Source organism: Emys orbicularis, chromosome 7 (genome assembly GCF_028017835.1).
Source record: "Emys orbicularis isolate rEmyOrb1 chromosome 7, rEmyOrb1.hap1, whole genome shotgun sequence".
Lineage (NCBI taxonomy): Eukaryota > Metazoa > Chordata > Testudines > Emydidae > Emys > Emys orbicularis.
This window is the reverse complement of record NC_088689.1, coordinates 59,425,029-59,446,859: the sequence shown is the minus strand read 5'-3', so window position 1 is coordinate 59,446,859 and position 21,831 is coordinate 59,425,029. Positions and strand designations below refer to the sequence as shown.

General features: G+C 42.6%; 1 pseudogene; it reads left to right on the top strand.

Annotated features, from left to right (window-relative positions):
- The first annotated feature begins 1,018 nt into the window (after positions 1-1,018).
- LOC135881539 (pulmonary surfactant-associated protein A-like) lies at positions 1,019-20,807 on the top strand (annotated as a pseudogene).
- The last annotated feature ends 1,024 nt before the right edge of the window (positions 20,808-21,831 follow it).

The following is a 21,831-nucleotide window of genomic DNA, read 5'->3' as shown; positions in this document are numbered from 1 at the left end:
GCCCCGTGAAAGTTAAGGAGCTCAGGCAAGCTTACCAAAAGACAAAGGAGGCAAATGGTCGCTCCGGGTCAGAGCCCCATACATGCCGCTTCTATGATCAGCTGCATGGCATTCTAGGGGGGGACCCTACCACTATCCCACCACTGTCCGTGGACACCTGCAAGGGGGACGTCTCACGTAACAGGGAGGAGGATTTTGTAGATGAGGAAGAGGAGGAGGAGAATGTGCAGCAGGGAAGTGGAAAATCTGTTCTCCCCGGCAGCCAGGACCTTTTCATCACCCTGGAGCCAATATCCTCCCAAGGCGGGTTCCCAGATCCTGAAGCCGGAGAAGGCACCTCTGGTGAGTGCACATTTGTAACTATACTGCAGGGGTTAAAATCAATTGAGTTTAATGTTTCATTTGCCCAGAAGAATCGGGATGCATTTGTGGCCAGTACAGTTACTGGAAAAGTCTGTAAACGTGTCTGGGGATGGAGCGGGAATCCTCCAGGGACATCTCCATGAAGCGCTCCTGGAGGTACTCTGAAAGCCTTTGCAGAAGGTTTCTGGGGAGGGCTGCCTTATTTCGTCCTCCGCGGTAAGACACTTACCACGCCAAGCCAGTAGCAAGTAGTCTGGAATCATTGCAACACAAAGCATGGCAGCGAATGGTCTTGGGTTTGGTCACATTTAAGCAACATTCAGTCTATATCTTTCTGTGTTAACCTCAGGAGAGTGATATCATTCATGGTCACCTGGTTGAAATAGGGGAATTTTTGTAAGGGAACAGTAAAAGGACCCCGTTCATGCTGGGCTGTTTGCGCTTGGCTAAAAGGGATCATCCCTGAGAATAGCCACGCATTGGGGGGAGGGGTGAAGGGATCATCCCAGAGAATAGCCACACAGTGGGGTAGGGGGAGGGGTGTGCTGCACATCCACCCGAAAACCGCAGCCCCTCCCTTTAAATGGCACACCCAACCGGCATTGCTTGCTATGGGAAAGGAGGGTGCTGCAGTTTGAAACCATTCCCACATGTTATGAAGGCGTTAGAAGCCAACCCCGCATACCCTTTGGCCTACCATGGCTGCCTGGAAACCGAATTCTGTTGCCCAGCCGTGTGTGATGTGTCACCATACCGGCAGGCGCTCAATATAAAAGGTAAAAGGTGACCTTGTACCTAAAGCACATGTGCTGTCTGCTATGAATTGCTTGGTTCACTGTGAAAGAGTCTCCCTTTTGTTCTCAGAAATGTATCTTCTTAAATTCTACTCTTCCTTTTTATCCCCCCGCAGGTACAAATGTTTCTATGCTCCCCTATCATCTCCGTCCCAGAGGTTATCACAGATTAGAAGGCAAAAAAAACGCACTGCGATGACATGTTTTCTGAGCTCATGCAGTCCTCCCGCACTGATAGGGCACAGCTGAATGCATGGAGGCATTCAGTGACAGAGGCCAGGAAAGAATTAAGTGAGCGTGATGAGAAGAGGCAGGAGGCGATGCTGAGGCTAATGGGGAAGCAAACGGACACAATCAGGCATCTGGTGGAGCTGCAAGAAAAGCAACAAGAGCACAGACCGCCGCTGCAGCCCTGTGTGACCGCATGCCCTCCTCCCCAAGTTCCATATCCTCCTCACCCAGATGCCCAAGAACGTGGGAGGGGAGGCTCTGGGCACGCAGCCACTCCACTCCAGAGGATGGCCCAAGCAACAGAAGGCTGTAATTCAAACAGTTTTGATTTGTAGTGTGGCTACAATAAGCAATGTGGCCTTGTCCTTCCCTCCTACACTTCTTCCCCACCCTACCCGGGCTAGCTTGTCAGTTAGCTCACTTATTTTTTAATTAATAAAGAAAGAATGCATGGTTTCAAAACAATAGTGACTTTATTTCCTTTGCCAGCTGTGATCGAAGTGGGGAGGGTGGTTGGCTTACAGGGAATTAAAATCAACAAAGGGGGTGGATTTGCATCAAGGAGAAACACACACAACTGTCACACCGTAGCCTGGCCAGTCATGAAACTGGTTTTCAAAGCCTCTCTGATGTGCAGCGTGCCTTGCTGTGCTCTTCTAATCGCCCTGGTATCTGGCTGCTCAAAATCGGCCACCAGGTGATTTGCCTCAACCTCCCATCCCGCCATAAACGTCTCCCCCTTACTCTCACAGATATTATGGAGCACACAGCAAGCAGTAATAACAGTGGGAATATTGGTTGCTCTGAGGTCTAACCTAGTCATCAAACAGTGCCAGCGAGCTTTTAAACATCCAAAGGCACATTCTACCATCATTCTACACTTGCTCAGCCTATAGATGAACTGCTCCTTACTACTGTCCAGGCTGCCTGTGTACAGCTTCATGAGCCATGGGAGCAAGGGGTAGGCTGGGTTCCCAAAGATAACTATTGGCTTTTCAATATCCCCTATGGTAATTTTTTGGTCTGGGAAGTAAGTCCCTTCTTGCAGCTGCTCGAACAGCCCGGAGTTCCTAAAGATACGAGCGTCATGCACCTTTCCCGGCCACCCCATGTTGATGTCGGTGAAATGTCCCTTGTGATCCACCAGTGCTTGCAGCACCATTGAGAAGTACCCCTTGTGGTTTATGTACTGGTTGGCAAGGTGGTCCGGTGCCAAGATAGGGATATGCGTTCCGTCTATCGCCCCACCACAGTTAGGGAACCCCATTGCAGCAAAGCCATCCAGTATGATCTGCACATTTCCCAGAGTCACTACCCTTGATAGCAGAAGGTCAGTGATTGCATTGGCTACTTGGATCACAGCAGCCCCTCCCAGTAGATTTGCCCACTCCAAATTGATTCCCGACTGACGGGTAGTAGTCAGGCATTGCAAGCTTCCACAGGGCTATCGCTATTCGCTTCTCAACTGTCAGGGAAGCTCTCATCTTGGTATTCCTGCGCTTCAGGGTTGGGGAAAGCAACTCACAAAGTTCCAGGAAAGTGGCCTTACGCATGCAAAAGTTTCGCAGCCACTGTGAATCATCCCCGACCTGCAACACTGTGTGGTCCCATCAGTCTGTGCTTGTTTGCCGGGCCCAGAATCGGCGTTCCACTGTATCAACCAGCCCCACTGCCACCATGATATCCCAATTGTCACATCCCGTGCTTTCAGAAACGTCTGTGTCCATGTCCTCCTCACAATCATCCTCATGCTGGTGGATCCTAGCCAGGTTCTGCAAATCCAGACAAATCGCTCCACCAACTAAGAACGGCCATGCAAATACTGCAGGATAATGCGTGAGGTGTTTACAATGCTCACAAGAGCAGCAGTGAGCTGAGCGGGCTCCATGCTTGTCATGCTATGGTGTCTGCACCGGTAGCCCAGGAAAAAAGGCGCGAAATGATTGTCTGACATTGCTTTCATGGAGGGAGGGAGGGAAGGGAGACTGATGACATGTACCCAAAACCACCCACAACAATGTTTTTGCCCCATCAGGCATTGGAAGCTTAACCCATCATTCCAATGGGCAGCGGAGACTGTGGGGACAGTGGGATAGCTACCCACAGTGCACTGCTCCGTGAGTCAATGCTAGCCACGGTATTGAGGACGCACTCCGCCGACTTAATGTGCTTAGTGGGGACATACACAATCAACTGTATAAAATCGCTTTCTAAAGATCGACTTCTATAAAATTGACCTAATTTCGTAGTGTAGACCTACCCTCAGATCACAATCATTCTGTGAGACTCTTGAAACTAATTGCCATCTCCTCAGCTCACCAACACACCTCTGCCAGTGTGGCCCACCGCCTGCCTAAACCATGCAATACAGCTGCCACTCACACATTGAATGCAGCTGCCATGCATGTGGATAACCCCTAGTGGCTATTGAATGCTCCACTGGCACTGGCGGAGGACCAGAAAGATGAGTCCCAGTTCAGGTTTTAATTCTGTACTACCTCCCTCAAATGTTAATGAGGGTAACAAATATACACATCAAACGTGTCAGTCATCTGTTCAATACTGCACAGCATTTCAGTCTCAAAATGTTAGCATCTGTGAAACAGTATACAACAACATACAATAGTAACGTTTTCTACTCACCTATTTGAATGCGTCACCTTAGCTTGCCATGTCTTCAGATTGAATAGCATCAGCATGGGAAATGTCAAAGTCAAGTACATACCTGTTTTTTCCATTTATGTTGCACTGAAAATAGTTATACAGAGTGACCTTCTATTGTTACAGCTTTCTGTATACTGGTCTGTATTTAAATCTTATTCACTAAAGGTGTGTTCTTTATTAACGCCTTTGAGGAAACTTGATAGTAGAATCCTATATCAGGAGATCTGAGTGCTGGGAATGTGGACATTGTTCTGAGACGGGCTTGAGGTTATTTTAGGTATAACTTCTTGTGATAGATTTACATACAAATGTGGCACTATGTGACTAAGAAAAAACTGTTTTAAATTTATAGAAACAGGGAAGGGAATGGAGGATCTATAAAAGAAACTAGATGCTTTATTGTGACATGGTGAATTTAATATCTACATATACACTGATATCATAGGTTTCAGAGTAGCAGCCGTGTTAGTCTGTATCCTCAAAAATAACAGGAGTACTTGTGGCACCTTAGAGACTAACAAATTTATTAGAGCATAAGCTTTCGTGGGCTACAACCTCATCCGAAGAAGTGGGTTGTAGCCCACGAAAGCTTATGCTCTAATAAATTTGTTAGTCTCTAAGGTGCCACAAGTACTACTGATATCATAGGATCCCTGAACAATTAAGCAGTTTAATTTACAGACCACAGTAAAAAAAAGTGTAAGAAGCACAAAAAGCATCATTACACTGGTGTTTTCCTAGCTATAAATAACAGACCTTAGTAATTTCAAGGCTGTTTATTTTTTATAGTCAAACTGCATTTTAGCTTTTTTTTCAATCCCTTCCTCTCAGTGATTGCTTTAATGAAACATAATTAAATAAGACATAAATAGTGTACATAATGACAGAAAACAAGTAGGAATGGTACAAATAAAACATGCTTAATATAGCAGTTACTCAAAAAGGAGCAGTATACATTTTCCTAGATATAAACGTCAATAGAGTTTTTACCTTCTTGCTAATTTCCGTTTTTATGTTTTTACAAATACTTAACACATCAAATTACAGTTGCAAAAGTGACTTTTAACAAAGAAGACTATTTGCAGTTATCAAACAATTTAAAGATGCTCGAAATTACAACTGATATGAAGGAAGGTCTGATCCGCCAATCTCACACCACAAACACGATTCATTATTTGTAGAGAAGTATGTGTTTTCCATAGAATTTAGCAGAATTACGAGGCAAGTTAGCTGCACTCATTGAATGTTTTAAAAAATAGGGACAGAAGATAAAAGTTAATTGTAAACTGTCACACAGCTGAGCAAAACTAGCAAAGGCACTACGTGCACCTTATCAAACTAGTCTAAAAGAAAGATAAAAGATTTGAACTCTCTTTTCGTATGCAAGTCCTATCAAATCTGCTACAAAAAATAGCACAGTATTCAAGCAGCCTGATAGCCATAGAAAACAAACAATAATAAGATAACAAAGAAATCAGAGTTCTCTAAAGCAGACTGAAAACCTAAAGCTCAATCCACTTTGGTGACTAATACTGGGACTAAATCTCCTGTATATTAGGTAAAAAATATATTTTATATAGGAATAGCAACACTGCAGGATTCTCAGTGATGCAGGAAATGTACTCACCTAATGCTAAAATGTTTGGTCTAGGCTGTAGCTGCCTCAAATACAGGTCACCTACCAAAAAAAAAAAAAAAAAAAAACAGTGAGTCACCAGGATGATCAACTGTCTTAATCACATATGGGTGAGGCAGGAGACTTGCACTGAAAAAGAAAAATTAAAATAAAGAAATGGGCTGATATTTGGTACATGCTTAGCATACAAAAACAGTAATGTCATAGGTCAGAAGGAGGGCTGGAGAGCCCTTTGAGCTCACAGCTACGTGACGAGGGTGACAGCTGTACAGTTGATAATCTGTGCAATGGTGTTCTATAATGCTAAGTGCTTGTCTACTTTGGTTTTGAACAGGCCTATATTGATTTTACTGCCTGCAGTATGGCATTCCTTTACGTTCACTAACCAATGTTAATTTGTTGCTTCATGACCTGCTGCATTGGTGTTTAGCATTGTGGTACAGAGTGACATAGAGTTATATATAATAGAAAAATGGGTATGTATTACATTTCTTATTCATGCCACCATATGCTAGTGTTCTGTGTTTCTCTGGGAGGTTTATTCTTTCCTGCCCCTAGCAAACAGAAAGAAAAGTCTGTGTGATTATAATTAACAAAATATACTGCTGCAGAATAGCTTTGATTCTTATGCTGTAAGGAATTTTGGAGACCCATTTATCTTGCCTTTAATGGGCCTGGTAATTATGCCAACACGAAGAGGTCCAGATAGCGATTTGAAAGAATACATACTGCAGCACTAGCTATTAGGCAGCCTTGTCTCGCCCCCTGAACATAGGTGGCTGCATTTCTCAGAATGAATGCGATTATGACCTCATGAACAACTAATTTGGCAAAGTTGGTTTCTCACAGTTAATAAAGGGGAATGTTTGAGTGTAATTTTCTTGAAGGTCTGAACCAAAAAAGGTTGGATAGTTTATAATACCTAAATAGTCATTCACCCTACCTCTGTGCCCCACATCCAGCCCTGCTCCCCTCCACCACGGTCCCCAGGAGGGAGTTGCCTTCATATCCTGGAGGGGGTCAGGCTCAAAGGACTACTGCTTATCCTCTTGAGTTATCCAGCTGGTGTGAAACCTTGAAGGCTAACAATCCTGTTAACTCCTCTGTCCTCGGAAGCTCACAATAATCCATTAGGCACTAGAACAGGCTCATGAGCATAAGGCTGTATCTACAATACCACTTTTGTCAGTAAAACTTATGTCACTCAGGGGTGTGAAAAAACATCCCCCTGACCAACATAAGTTACACCAACAGAAGTGCCGGTGTGGACAGCGCTATGTTAGCGGGAGACACTCTCCCACCAGCATAGCTACTGCCACTCGTTGCGGGTGGTTGAATTATGCTGGGAGAGCTCTCTCCCACTGTCATAGAGCGGCTACATGGGAGACCTTAAAGCGGCGCAGCTGTAGCAGTACAGCGGTGCTGCTGTCAGGTCTCTAGTGTAGACATAGCCTGAGTGTGCCTACGTGGAAAAGCAAAATCTTTTAAAAATAGCATTTTAATTTGATTTCCCCTAAAAGGCTATTGGGTGCCATGCGCACTGGTGGGGTAACCCTCGAATGTTTGATATTCTGGTGTGAGGATCTGAGCCCTGGTTTGATCTCTACCTGGGAGCAAAAACGCATTGCCAAAATGTGTCCATCTTAAGAAAAGCTTTTCTTTTTCCAGATGGCTATATCATGGGAAACCCTGGACAAATGACCCCAAATTTGGATCACTGGCTGTATCTCATGCCCCCATAAGGCTCACTAAATTTCAAGGCAGTCCGAGTAACTGCACAGATTTTGGAGCACTTAGAAGAGTTGAGTTTTAAACAGAAAGCTGGTCTTAGCCTTATTTCTACTGTAAAAACTACAAGGGACACGGACTTACACATGCTGCTGCAAACTTGACAGCTATCATTCTTGTTTTTGCAAAGGAAGATGATTGCCTAATTAGCACAATAGGGCTGAAGTCAATAGATGCTACTGCAATCCATGTACTTATCCATAACATGTAAACAATGGCCAGTTAGACACATAATTGGCCACTCGTACATACAAGTGGTTGATTTGTATATGCATTCTCAGTACATGTGCTGCAATTTAGTGTGTGGAATATTAAGCACTGAATTGAAATATGAGGGATCATATTCTATTGGCAGCTAATGGTATTAATAATCATTTAAAATGTCTCTTTCCTGATTATGAAAACATCATAAGCTTCAAAACTACAAATGAAATCAGTATAAATGATGCACTGGCCTCATGCAATAACCAAGATACCCTAATTCTCTGTGAAGGGATTTGTGAAGTTCTATGGCTCTATCCATTCCCTTTTGTTTTCTTTCTGTTTCTCTGAATCTTCATCTTGTCTTTATCTGGTAGATGAGCTCTGGGGCATTTTAATCAGTTAACTTACAAAGAAAACATTCTGCAGAGTTAAAATAAAATACCCCAGAGCTAATTTTTATAGCTGTAGCTGACACAGCCTACGCTACAGCATCCCCCGTGCAGCAATATAAGGAAAAATGTACCAGCTACACATCATCTGTCATTCTATTAATGGATCCTTGTGGCACCATAAACCATAAGAGCAATATTCAGTCATTGGGCCTTCTGCTCCAGATGATGCCAATGTGGGGCAAAATTTCGGACCCTTTGAAGTTGTCATAACTATAAAGGGAAGGGTAACAGCTCTCCTGTGTACAGTACTATAAAATCCCTCCTGGCCAGAGACTCCAAAATCCTTTTACCTGTAAAGGGTTAAGAAGCTCGGGTAACCTGGCTGACATCTGACCCAAAGGACCAATAAGGGGACAAGATACTTTCAAATCTTGGGGGGGGGGAAAGGCTTTTTGTTTGTGCTCTTTGTTTAGGGGGTTGTTCGCTCTTGGGACTGAGAGGGACCAGACATCAATCCAGGTTCTCCACATCTTTCTGAACAAGTCTCTCATATTTCAAACTTGTAAGTAAACAGCCAGGCAAGGTGTGTTAGTTTTTATCTTTGTTTTCTCAACTTGTAAATGTACCTTTTACTAGAGTGTTTATCTCTGTTTGCTATACTTTGAACCTGAGGCTAGAGGGAGGTCCTCTGAGCTCTTTAAGTTTGATTACCCTGTAAAGTTATTTTCCATCCTGATTTTACAGAGATGATTTTTACCTTTTTCTTTAATTAAAAGCCTTCTTTTTAAGAACCTGATTGATTTTTCCTTGTTTTAGATCCAAGGGGGTTGGATCTGTACTCACCAGGAGTTGGTGGAAGGAAGGAGGGGGGATGGTTAATTTCTCCTTGTTTTAAGATCCCAGGGGGGTTGGAACTGTATTCACCAGGAGTTGGTGGGAGAAAGGAGGGGGATGATTAATTTCTCCTTGTCTTAAGATCCAAGAGGTTTGGATCTGTATTCACCAGGGAATTGGTGAAAGGTTTCTCAAGGCTTCCCAGGGAAGGGAATTAGCTTTGGGAATGGTGGCAGCGGACCAGATCTAAGCTGGTAGTTAAGCTTAGAAGTCTTCATGCAGGCCCCCACATTTGTACCCTAAAGTTCAAAGTGGGGAAGCAGCCTTGACAGAAGTCAATGACAAAATTCGCATTGACTTCAGTGGAGCCAGGATAATGTCCAGGAAGTTTTACCAGTGACTTTAAAGGACAATAGGAATGGACCCTTTCTTTAGGGATGCTGCTAGATCTTTTTCTTTTTTTTCCCTCCCAACATCCAAATATATTATTTTTTTAAAAAAATCCTTCTACCTATGCTTCATGTCTTCCTCTTTTCAGTTACCCCTCCATTTGCTTTTCACCTTCCTCTTCATAGATATAAGGGGAGACTTTCAAAGGCACAAATGGCAGTTTAGGCACCCAGCTCCCACTGAAAGTTTGGAACCGAACTCTTATTTGTGCCTTGTGACTTTGAAAATTTTACCTTGATCCTTTTCTACTGTCCAGATTCACAGATGGGAATTTAAACTCTATTTACCACCTGAAGAGGACTTTATGATAATTTGATGATAAATTTGCTGACATCACTTACAATGTGTCTTTCTTTTCGCATCTAACACTTCTGAATGGTAAAAAGCCAAAAATGACCCTGACATAAAATTAGGATTGTTTACGAATCCAAATGAAATGTTACTTATGCTTTCCTAGCCTACTGTCATATTATTTCCTGAATCATTTTGTATTCAGCACAATAACTGTCTATCAAAAATAGGGAACGTTTTAGAAAATAAGCCAGGACTTTGTTCTCTGTAGTTTCTGTGGATATTTCCTTCTGAAAGGAAAAAAAAAAAAGCAAGTAGATGATAAAAAATAGTTGCTACAGCAAGCACCATTTGAAATGCAGTGGTTTGAGAGGCATGAAAAAGAAACGCTTCAATTAGGTAGTGGCAAAATTGCAGCTCCAAGAAATGAGCCTAAATATATGGTTATTTGGCACTAATTTTCCCGACTCTGGGATTCTGATTCTCAATTACCACATTTTATTATCTGGATGGATGACCTTGCAATAACAATTAGCAAAATGATGAAGTAATGTTTCGTGAGGGGCTAAGGAGACCTGGTACAATAAGCATTGCAAACAAATCTACTTCTATTTAGGATGGGCCATATTTCTTTTGAAAGGATTCCCTTAATTATTTTTAACCTATTAATATACCCCCTTTCCAACTATGAAATGAAGCTAGCTTTATTTTTGTTTTAACTGCCCCTTGTGTATTGTCTCAGTTAGGAGATCACTAACTTAGACTAAAACACTCAATCAACCATCAATGGAAATACAAGTAGTTTTGCCTCTGGTGGGAATTTGCATACAAACCTCTGCATGGTAATCCTTTCGAAGGGCATGGCAGGGGGAGCAGCTGGAGGCAAGGCAATTAAGTGATAAAACTGTGAACACTGAAAATTGCGTTTCACAAAACGATATGGTCCATTTTTTCAGAAGCCACTGAAAAGTCAATGTTTCACAGTTGGCTGACTGTGCAAAAGCTAGAAAATCATTTACTTTGGCAACATTCATATGATGCACTTGTTTGTATGCGGCCGGGATTCTCAGCTGTGGCCAGCGAGCGCTCAGTGAAATCCATGCGAAGGATGTGTGTGCATGTGTAAAAAATGCTGGCTTTTGCACTCCCCCAATCCTCTGGGCTGGCTGCATGACGGGTCACTCCTAAGTAACAACTTAGAGGAACCTTGTAAGTTACTCCAGCTGCCCATATCCCCCAAGGGCCGGTACAGCAGCTGGGGATCAGTAAGAGGGAAACCCTGGCCACAACCCTTATGCCAGCTCTATGCTGTTGCTGGAGCCCTCCTGTAACAGGGTGGCCTGCCACTTTAAGAGCTGGGAGGACCTAGACCAGTCAGCCCCTGTTCATTTGGCCCTGCCCTGCTACATCTTTGCAGGGTGTGAGACTTAAAAAGAGGTTGGGTTCTGACTGGGGAGAAGAGTAGACAGGCTATCCAATGTGAGATAAGAAGCTGGGTTTGTGCTAGCCTGAGGAACAGAGAAATCTGTGGGTATGTCTACACTCTACACTACATCCAGGATCTGACTCAGGTATAAGCCCAAAGTCCCCCTTCTGTTCACACACAAATCAGTCTGACTTGGGTCCTAGGACTCTGCTAGAAGGTTGCGTCAGAGACTGAGTCCTGCTGTGACTCAGGTCCAAGCCCTGTCATTTTGTGGTGTGGCTGCAGCTCAAACCGCAGACTCAAGTCAGAAGGTCTGCCTTGTACAGTACAGATGCATTAGCACAGCTGTAAGAGCCAGCTCCAGCAATTGTAAACCCAGGTTTATAATGCAGTGTAGACTCTCAAGCATGGGCTTGGAACCACCGAGTCCACAAGCCTGGGCTTAGTGTGCAGCGTAGACACACCTGGGAAGCCAAAGCCTGAAGCCAGGAGGAAGCCTAGCCAGGAGGAAGCTGGTGAGGCCAGGTTTGGGGAGATGTATAATGACTTGAGCCCAAGAGGCTTGTGGGCTGGACTAGAACCAGGGAGGAGGACTGAGGGAGGAAAGTCCAGCAATTAAGGGCTGGTTGTGAGGAGAGCAGACAGGTTGCTCCAATGTGAGGCAAGAAGCTGGCCTCAAGCTAGGAACTGGCTGAGGGCTATGGCCTGCCAGAGGACCTTGATAGGATGGTAGACCTGACCTGGACGGTTGGGTTGATTGGAGCCCAAGAACCAGTGAATAGACCATGTTGCTCCTGGGAGCCTGCCAATAAGGACAGGGGGAAAACAGTTGAGCCCAGCGGGGCTGAAAACTCTCTTGTTTTGATATTGTTTTGGGGCTAAGGGGCTCTGTCACCTCAAAAGAGATTGAATGCTTTAAAGTCTGTTACACCCCTCTAGTAGGGTCATCTTTTCATAGCCGGTTAGGTCAGGGTTAGGGCTAGAATCCAGCAGTGGTGCAGTGGCCACACTGCACTCAAGGAACTGAGTCAATATCTGCACTTACAGTTTTAATCACAGTGCCATCTGGAGTTGTATTTTCCATGGAGAATAACATTATAGGTTGGGTTAAACCTTTTTGAAACTGGTGAGGTTAACAGCTGCACTTCATTCAGGTTAAATGAAAGAAACTCAAGGGGGCCTAAACCCAAAACACAAGCGCATGTCACAGCCCCAAACTAAGATATATGCAAGTCTGCCCAGAAAATAGAACTATGTGGGTGGAGGACTTGGCTAGTTATTGTCTTTGTGTAGAGGTGGGGTAGGGAGAGTAAGCACAGAAACAGACACAGAAGGAGCAGAAAGCCAGACACAGACTGACCAAGTATTGAGTGTGTGGTCCTGCAAAAACCTAGAGAAAGGGCTGTTGGGGCTGGGGCTGGGGCTGGGGCTGGCAAAAAGAGGTTTGGAGCTGTGAGCCCCTGTTTGGCTCCTCCTGTGTTCAGGGAAACGAGGCTTTGCACATTCCTCGTAAGTAAACAAGATCGTATCAAAGGTGCCAGATTCCATAATCAGTTTCTCCTAGTAACTGAAACAACCTGCAAGACCCTGAATTTTTGGTTAGCCACTCAGGCCAACATGAATTGTCATGGCAAAGCCTGTCAGCATCGAATACAAGATAGAGTCAAGGCTTTCATTTGTATATTCGTCACAATCCATAAACTGACTGTACGTAGGCTCTGCAACAGAAGCAGCATATATTAACTGCTAAAACAGCCTGTTGCCTTATTTAGGGTGTTAATAATATTAATTTGGATAATATGGGTTTTTGGCTCGCCAATATGTTTGATTAGAAGATAAAAATTCTTGTCCCGAATCAGGCTCCACAGGAAGCTCACACTGAGACAGATATAGCCTTAAAGACTTTTTATTAAAATAAATGAAGTAGTAATTAAATGGTAAAATGGTAAATGGTAAAATAATCAGAGTTACAAGGTTACAATTACACTGGTCTACAATTTTTGAGAAGTCGTCTGCTTCAGGGATAAAATGTGCTATTTATTATGTATTTTGATGTGCTGAATTCAAATATGACAATTAAAACAACTGATCGGCTACTGTTTCTAAGATATTTAAGTTTTTACATTTTATGTCTATGTATATTGTGTAGATAGTAGAGTTTTAATCATAAATTGTAAACCTAGGTCTTTTCATGTGTTTATGGTTGCTTTACATGACAATATTTCACCTGTCCTGTTTATGTAACACTTTAAAAATCAGCAAAAGGGTTATATAAATAAAATTTATTATGAAACAAAAGGCAAAAAACTATTATGTACATAGTTTAGTCCTATTCAGTGTCTACTCGGCGCTTCTTGGCTTGTCTTTTGTATTCATTAAATGGAGCATCTCTTGTCACTGTCCAGCAATAGTCTGCAAGCATTGATGGGCTCCATTTGCCCTGATAGCGTTTCTCCATTGATTCAACAAGTGGTGGATGCTGAACACTTTTCCTCCCAGGCTCCAATGACTGTCAGAGTGGCCAATCTTTCTTGATGTAGTGGGAATCTCTTGCACGACTATCCCATTCGCAGAGAAAACAGCAGTACTTTGTGTATCCAGTCTGCAGACCAAGCAAGAGAGCAACAACCTTCAAATCGCCACAAAGCTGCCACTGATGTTGGGCATAGTTTATGCACCTCAAAAGTTGTTTCATGTTGTCATAGGTTTCCTTCATATGGACTGCATGACCAACTGGAATTGATGGCAAAACATTGCCATTATGCAGTAGAACAGCTTTAAGACTCGTCTTCGATGAATCAATGAACAGTATCCACTCATCTGGATCGTGAACGATGTTGAGGGCTGCCATCACACCATCGATGTTGTTGCAGGCTACAAGATCACCCTCCATGAAGAAGAATGGGACAAGATCCTTTTGACAGTCACGGAACATGGAAACCCTAACATCACCTGCCAGGAGATTCCACTGCTGTAGTCTGGAGCCCAACAGCTCTGCCTTACTCTTGGGTAGTTCCAAATCCCTGACAAGGTCATTCAGTTCACCTTGTGTTATGAGATGTGGTTCAGAGGAGGAGGATGGGAGAAAATGTGGGTCCTGTGACATTGATGGTTCAGGACCAGAAGTTTCATCCTCTTCCTCGTCTGACTCAAGTGAGAATGATTCTGGTGCATCAGGAACTGGTAGTCCTTCTCCGTGGGGTACTGGGCGAATAGCTGATGGAATGTTTGGATAATGCACAGCCAAAATAAAGGTGATAGGCTTTCTTAACCATAGTGGTTATACTGCGCTTTTGTGATGCAAAAGTCACTTCACCACAAACATAGCAGAAGTTATCTGCACTGTTCACACAAGTACGAGGCATCTCTGCTCACTTTGGCTAAACAGAAATGTGTCCCTTTGCAAAATCAAACACTGACAAATAAGAGAGCACGACACTGTATGATTTCTAGAGCTGATATAGGGCAATTTGTTCAGCAGAGTGATGTAAGCTTCATTATGATTGCATCATCCATGACTTCTAGGAATAACATGATGCAATTCATATCATGTATGATGCAATACCAGCTTCAAATTGCATCATTCATTGTTTTGCCTAAAAAGCAAGTACTGTCCAAACCCAGTCATAGATTTATTCATAGATCCAGTCAAAGATGTATTTGAGTCATTTCTGGTTTAAATTGAGATCCCTTCCCTTTATAACTCACTTATCCTCCGCCATTCCCAAGTCAAGGGTCGTATATACTGACCCAATAGCATATCTTGAAAACTAGAACCAATCAACAATTTTAAGCATCATTTTCATTCTCAGTGACCCAGAATTAGTAAAGTTTGACTACATTTATTTCAGAAGCATTTTGGCTGTAGAGCAGTGCACTGGTCTACAATTTTTGAGAAGTCGTCTGCTTCAGAGATAAAATGTGCTATTTATTATGTATTTTGATGTGCTGAATTCAAATATGACAATTAAAACAACTGATTGGCTACTGTTTCTAAGATATTTAAGTTTTTACATTTTATGTCTATGTATATTGTGTAGATAGTAGAGTTTTAATCATAAATTGTAAACCTAGGTCTTTTCATGCGTTTATGGTTGCTTTACATGATAATATTTCACCTGTCCTGTTTATGTAACACTTTAAAAATCAGCAAAAGGGTTATATAAATAAAATTTATTATGAAACAAAAGGCAAAAAACTATTATGTACATAGTTTAGTCCTATTCAGTGTCTACTCGGCGCTTCTTGGCTTGTCTCTTGTATTCATTAAATGGAGCATCTCTTGTCACTGTCCAGCAATAGTCTGCAAGCATTGATGGGCTCCATTTGCCCTGATAGCGTTTCTCCATTGTTGCAATGTCCTGGTGAAATCGCTCGCCGTGCTCGTCGCTCACTGCTCCGCAGTTCGGTGGAAAAAAATCTAGATGAGAGGGCAAAAAATGTATCTTTAGTGACATGATGCAACCAAGGCTTTTGTATGCCTTGAGGAGGTTTTCCACCAACAACCTGTAGTTGTCTGCCTTGTTGTATCCGACAAAATTTATTGCCACTAACTGGAAGGCTTTCCATGCCGTCTTTTCCTTGCCACGCAGCGCATGGTCAAATGCATCATCTCGAAGAAATTCACGAATCTGAGGACCAAAAAAGACACCTTCCTTTATCTTAGCTTCACTTAACCTTGGAAATTTTCCACGGAGGTACTTGAAAGCTGCTTGTGTTTTGTCAATGGCCTTGACAAAGTTCTTCATCAGACCCAGCTTGATGTGTAAGGGTGGTAACAAAATCTTCCTTGATTCAACAAGTGGTGGATGCTGAACACTTTTCCTCCCAGGCACCAATGACTGTCAGAGTGGCCAATCTTTCTTGATGTAGTGGGAATCTCTTGCACGACTATCCCATTCGCAGAGAAAACAGCAGTACTTTGTGTATCCAGTCTGCAGACCAAGCAAGAGAGCAACAACCTTCAAATCGCCACAAAGCTGCCACTGATGTTGGGCATAGTTTATGCACCTCAAAAGTTGTTTCATGTTGTCATAGGTTTCCTTCATATGGACTGCATGACCAACTGGAATTGATGGCAAAACATTGCCATTATGCAGTAGAACAGCTTTAAGACTCGTCTTCGATGAATCAATGAACAGTCTCCACTCATCTGGATCGTGAACGATGTTGAGGGCTGCCATCACACCATCGATGTTGTTGCAGGCTACAAGATCACCTTCCATGAAGAAGAATGGGACAAGATCCTTTTGACGGTCACGGAACATGGAAACCCTAACATCACCTGCCAGGAGATTCCACTGCTGTAGTCTGGAGCCCAACAGCTCTGCCTTACTCTTGGGTAGTTCCATATCCCTGACAAGGTCATTCAGTTCACCTTGTGTTATGAGGTGTGGTTCAGAGGAGGAGGATGGGAGAAAATGTGGGTCCTGTGACATTGATGGTTCAGGACCAGAAGTTTCATCCTCTTCCTCTTCCTCATCTGACTCAAGTGAGAATGATTCTGGTGCATCAGGAACCGGCAGTCCTTCTCCGTGGGGTACTGGGCGTATAGCTGATGGAATGTTTGGAGAATGCACAGTCCACTTTTTCTTCTTTGACACACCTTTCCCAACTGGAGGCACCATGCAGAAGTAACAATTGCTGGTATGATCTGCTGGCTCTCTCCAAATCATTGGCACTGCAAAAGGCATAGATTTCCTTTTCCTGTTCAACCACTGGCAAAGATTTGTTGCACAAGTGTTGCAGCATATGTGTGGGGCCACCTCTTGTCCTGATCTCCAATTTTGCAGCCAAAAGAAAGGTGATAGGCTTTCTTAACCATAGTGGTTATACTGCGCTTTTGTGATGCAAAAGTCACTTCACCACAAACATAGCAGAAGTTATCTGCACTGTTCACACAAGTACGAGGCATCTCTGCTCACTTTGGCTAAACAGAAACGTGTCCCTTTGCAAAATCAAACACTGACAAATAAGAGAGCACGACACCGTATGATTTCTAGAGCTGATATAGGGCAATTTGTTCAGCAGAGTGATGTAAGCTTCGTTATGATTACATCATCCATGACTTCTAGGAATAACATGATGCAATTCATATCATGTATGACGCAATACCAGCTTCAGATTGCATCATTCATTGTTTTGCCTAAAAAGCAAGTACTGTCCAAACCCAGTCATAGATTTATTCATAGATCCAGTCAAAGATGTATTTTAGTCATTTCTGGTTTAAATTGAGATCCCTTCCCTTTATAACTCACTTATCCTCCGCCATTCCCAAGTCAAGGGTCGTATATACTGACCCAGTAGCATATCTTGAAAACTAGAGCCAATCAACAATTTTAAGCATCATTTTCGTTCTCAGTGACCCAGAATTAGTAAAGTTTGACTACATTTATTTCAGAAGCATTTTGGCTGTACAGCAGTGGTATCAGAGGGGTAGCCGTGTTAGTCTGAATCTGTAAAAAGCAACAGAGGGTCCTGTGGCACCTTTGAGACTAACAGAAGTATTGGGAGCATAAGCTTTCGTGGGTAAGAACCTCACTTCTTCAGATGCAAGAGAAGGTTCAAGTAGTTGGGCTCCTAATATGTATTTGGTTGCTCATTCCAGGGAGTCAGTGTTTTGCCTCTGTTATGAAGCCAACAGACACCTGAGGCTTGTGCATTAATGAAGTTATTCAGAAGCACAATGCAGTTTGTTGCTTTGCTGGCCAGCATCTGTTAAACCCATGTTTATTCTGAATTTCCCATAAAATGCATCAGTTGAAAAAAAAATTTGTACATTTTTCATTTGTGTGCTTCTCTTCGCCAGGTCCTCCAGAGCCACAGGGCATGCCAGGTCGTCCCGGAAGAGATGGGCTTCCTGGGGTGAAAGGGTCCCAGGGTGAAAAAGGCAACAAGGGGGAGAGAGGGGAGCCTGGACCACAAGGTGAATAAGACAAATCTTTGTTTAGTCCAAATTACTGGATACTTGTGCTGTGTATAAAGCAGTCCAGGGAAAAGTAACTGAGTCTATTAAAGTGCAGTTCTGCTATTAGAAGTGACTATGTAAAAATGGTGCCTTTGTTATTCAACTGATCTGCTTCCTGTATCTATCAGATCTGCTGACTGTACTGACTAAAATACGTTTTACTACCTTTTACTCGTCTTACAAATGCAAAGCCAGCACAGCTCCGAGACACTGAGAAGGAATCTATTCCTCCTTGTGCAGCAGCAACAGAATCTTGTACTGAGTTTCAATCAGTTACAGTTATGCTACTCCACTGATGGCACTGGGACTGTACAGGTGTCACTGATGGCATAATTTCATCTGCAGACGTTTTATTACTGGTGATGATTTTGTATGACAAAAATTGCCAGCTTGATTCTCAGATCCCATGAAAAACTTGCATGCTGGGAGTTTTTTGTTTTTGTTTTTAAAATCGTTGTATCTATAAACTATAGATATTTCATATGTCATTTTGGAGAGAACCTACATGGAACCCTACAATGACATTTTTGCAGTCACTATTCAGATACTATAAAACTATAAGAGTTTAACTGACCATAAAGGAATCAGAGAAGAGAATTCCAGTTCTGTTCAATATCACAGGAACTCCAAACCCACTAAAGTTTTCCATTGTGGCTGTCAAGTTGCAAATTTAAATCACAGCCAGTTCTAATTGGCTCAGCCTACGCAGGATACAGTTTCTAAAATATTAACCCTTTCATGGATTTCACATGCACAAAAGACTTCAGATTAGAAAAATTGAATTTATTTCACATGTAATGTGCTTTAAGTAACTATTCTCCAGTAGTTGAAACTCTCTGGAGTTTCAACAGGCATATAGTTTATGTATTATGTATAAGAACAATCAATATGTGATAGGGTTTCTTTGAAAATATATAAATGCAGGGAAATAGAATTTTCCACCACAGAAAATGAAACTGACACACATCAAGTACAAGACAATTTTGGAAAATTGTTATTAATTGTATATGATGCATTTTTCATATCAGTGAAGTCCAGTTTAAATCAATTGTATAATTATTATTATCTCTAGGCCTGCCTGCTTCTGTTGATCCTGAATTGCAAGAAAGCCTCCAGGTTTTAAAACATCGAATTACCAGACTGGAAGGAGGTAATATTTCTGCTTTTCCTCACAACTTGTGTAAAATGCAATGTACAAAATGAACCATGATGGCCCAACTTAAAGTAAGTTGCATTTCAAAAACTTTATTCAATTTTAAAACTTTCCTCACCAAAACTTACTTCCAAACACCAATTAAGTATGCTGAGGTGTTTGTTGCACATTGGAAGAAGAGGAAAGGTGATCCAGCAGCCCAGCCTCAGATGTGGAAGACCAGGGTTCAATTCCTGCTCTGCCACAAACATCTTGCATGACCCTAGGCAAGTCACTCAGTCTGTCTGTACCATAACATGGGGATAATAGCACCGCCCTACCTCACAAGGGTGTTGTAAAGATAATTTGTGAGGCGCTCAGATACTGCAGTAATGGAGGCCACATAAGTACCCAAGAAAGATTGGTCAGTGTGTGTGTCTATTCGGTATATAGGGCAATGCAAAAGACTGTCCATAAGATGGGACATAGACGGGTGCTTAGGGCTATACAACATACTGAGCATTCTGCATACTATATGTATGAACGGAGTAGAAGAACTTACATAGACTAGAATCAAAAGGGACTAGGCACAGCATAGTGCGAAGGACTGTGATGTACATGTCCAGCATGTTGGGCAGCACGTGAAGATAAACATCAAACAGGCTGTTGCAGTTTCTCATAGATTCATAGACTTTAAGGTCAGAAGGGACCATTATGATTGTCTAGTCTGACCTCCTGCACAACACAGGCCACAGAATCTCACCCACCCACTCCTGTAATAAACCCCTAACCTATGTCTGAGCTATTGAAGTCCTCAAATCATGGTTTAAAGACTTCAAGGTGCAGAGAATCTTCCAGCAAGTGACCCGTGCCCCACGCTGCAGAGGAAGGCAAAAAAACCCCAGGGCCACTGCCAATCTGCCCTGGAGGAAAATTCCTTTCCAACCCCAAATATGGCGATCAGCTAAACCCTGAGCATGTGGGAAACACTCACCAGCTAGACACCCAGGAAAGAATTCTCTGTAGTAACTCAGATCCCACCCCATCTAACATCCCATCACAGGCCATTGGGCATATTTACCGCTAATATTCAAAGATCAATTAATTGCCAAAATTAGGCTATCCCATCATACCATCCCCTCCATAAACTTATCAATCTTAGTCTTGAAGCCAGGAGTATAGTAGCAACATGGACAGTATAAATATAGTATAAAATAAGACAAAAAAAATCAACCATATCTTTTCTCTTTCCTTTGCAGTCCTTATTTTGGAAGGAAAAATAACAGAAGTGGGCGGGAAAATTCTCGCTACCAATGGGAAAGAAGTCAATTTTGAAACCACATTAAAAGCGTGCGAACATGCTGGTGGCTCCATCGCCACCCCAGGAACAAGGAGGAGAACAATGCTATTTTGGATATTGTGAAACAGTTTAACAGATATGCTTATCTGGGTATAAGAGAGAGTGATGTTCCAGGTGAATTCCATTATCTGGATGGGAAACCTCTGATTTATACCAACTGGTACACTTCTGAGCCAAATAGCAAAGGAGGGGAAAACTGTGTGGAGATGTACACTGATGGCAGCTGGAATGACAGAAAATGCGACCAGTACCGCCTCACTATTTGTGAATTTTAAAGCATATCCTCTCAGTAATTTCATAGTGCAGAGTCCATGCAATATTCTGTGTCTCAGACATAAACAGGAGCCTGTTCTCTCAGCAATATAGCTAATGTCTTCTGTGATTATTTTATCTGAGAGAAACAAAATCATGGTGTAATATTTTCCTTCCTGATGCTTACTAAGGAAATAGTAACTATTGAAGGTGATTGATTTGTAACTAGAACTATCCCTAATTTGAGACGGGGGTTAATTATAGTAACCAAACTCTGCCTTGTCTCACTGTGGCTGATTAAGCTCCAGGTAAGGATTTCAGGGTTTGGCTTAGTGTGTTTGAGGAGTCCCATGCTAAGAGAACTTTGTACATTCCATTGTAGTTACATGCCTGGATAATGCAGCATATACTATGCAACAACATTAGAGGAACAGGTCTCAATCCTGGAAGGAAATGCACACACGTATACTTCAGGGAAGAAATACGTGATGTATCCTCTTATATGCAGGGCTTTGGAGCTGTGCTCCGGCTCCGCTCCAGCTCCAGGCAAAAACCTGCAGCTCCACTGCTCCGGAGCTGCTCCGCGCTCCAGCTCCAGGCTCCGTTCCAAAGCCCTGCTTATATGCATCTCTTTGCAGAACCAAGGCCATACTGTGTACTATGAAACCCTGCAATAAAATTCAACTCAGTTATTATAAAGGGAGACCACAACGAAAACCCTGGAAATCATAGATCATTTAGCTATACTGCAAGCTGCTCATGTTGTTTTTGTGTGTCAAATACCATGTTCCCCTATAGCACTATAGAAAGAGTCATTTACAGTATTTTACAATTCTATCATGACTCTTCTATATCATACTAACCACTAGACAAACAATATCATTCTGATGTGTAAACTGAATAGATTTTACACACCCACACAAACCACACGCACATCTGATCACTGTCATCAAACCAGCAAAGGCAAGGTTTGAGAAAAGGGCTGCCAGCAGTGACTTAGGTCCTGATCCAAAGCCCACTGAAGTCAATGAGAGTCTAGCCATTGAT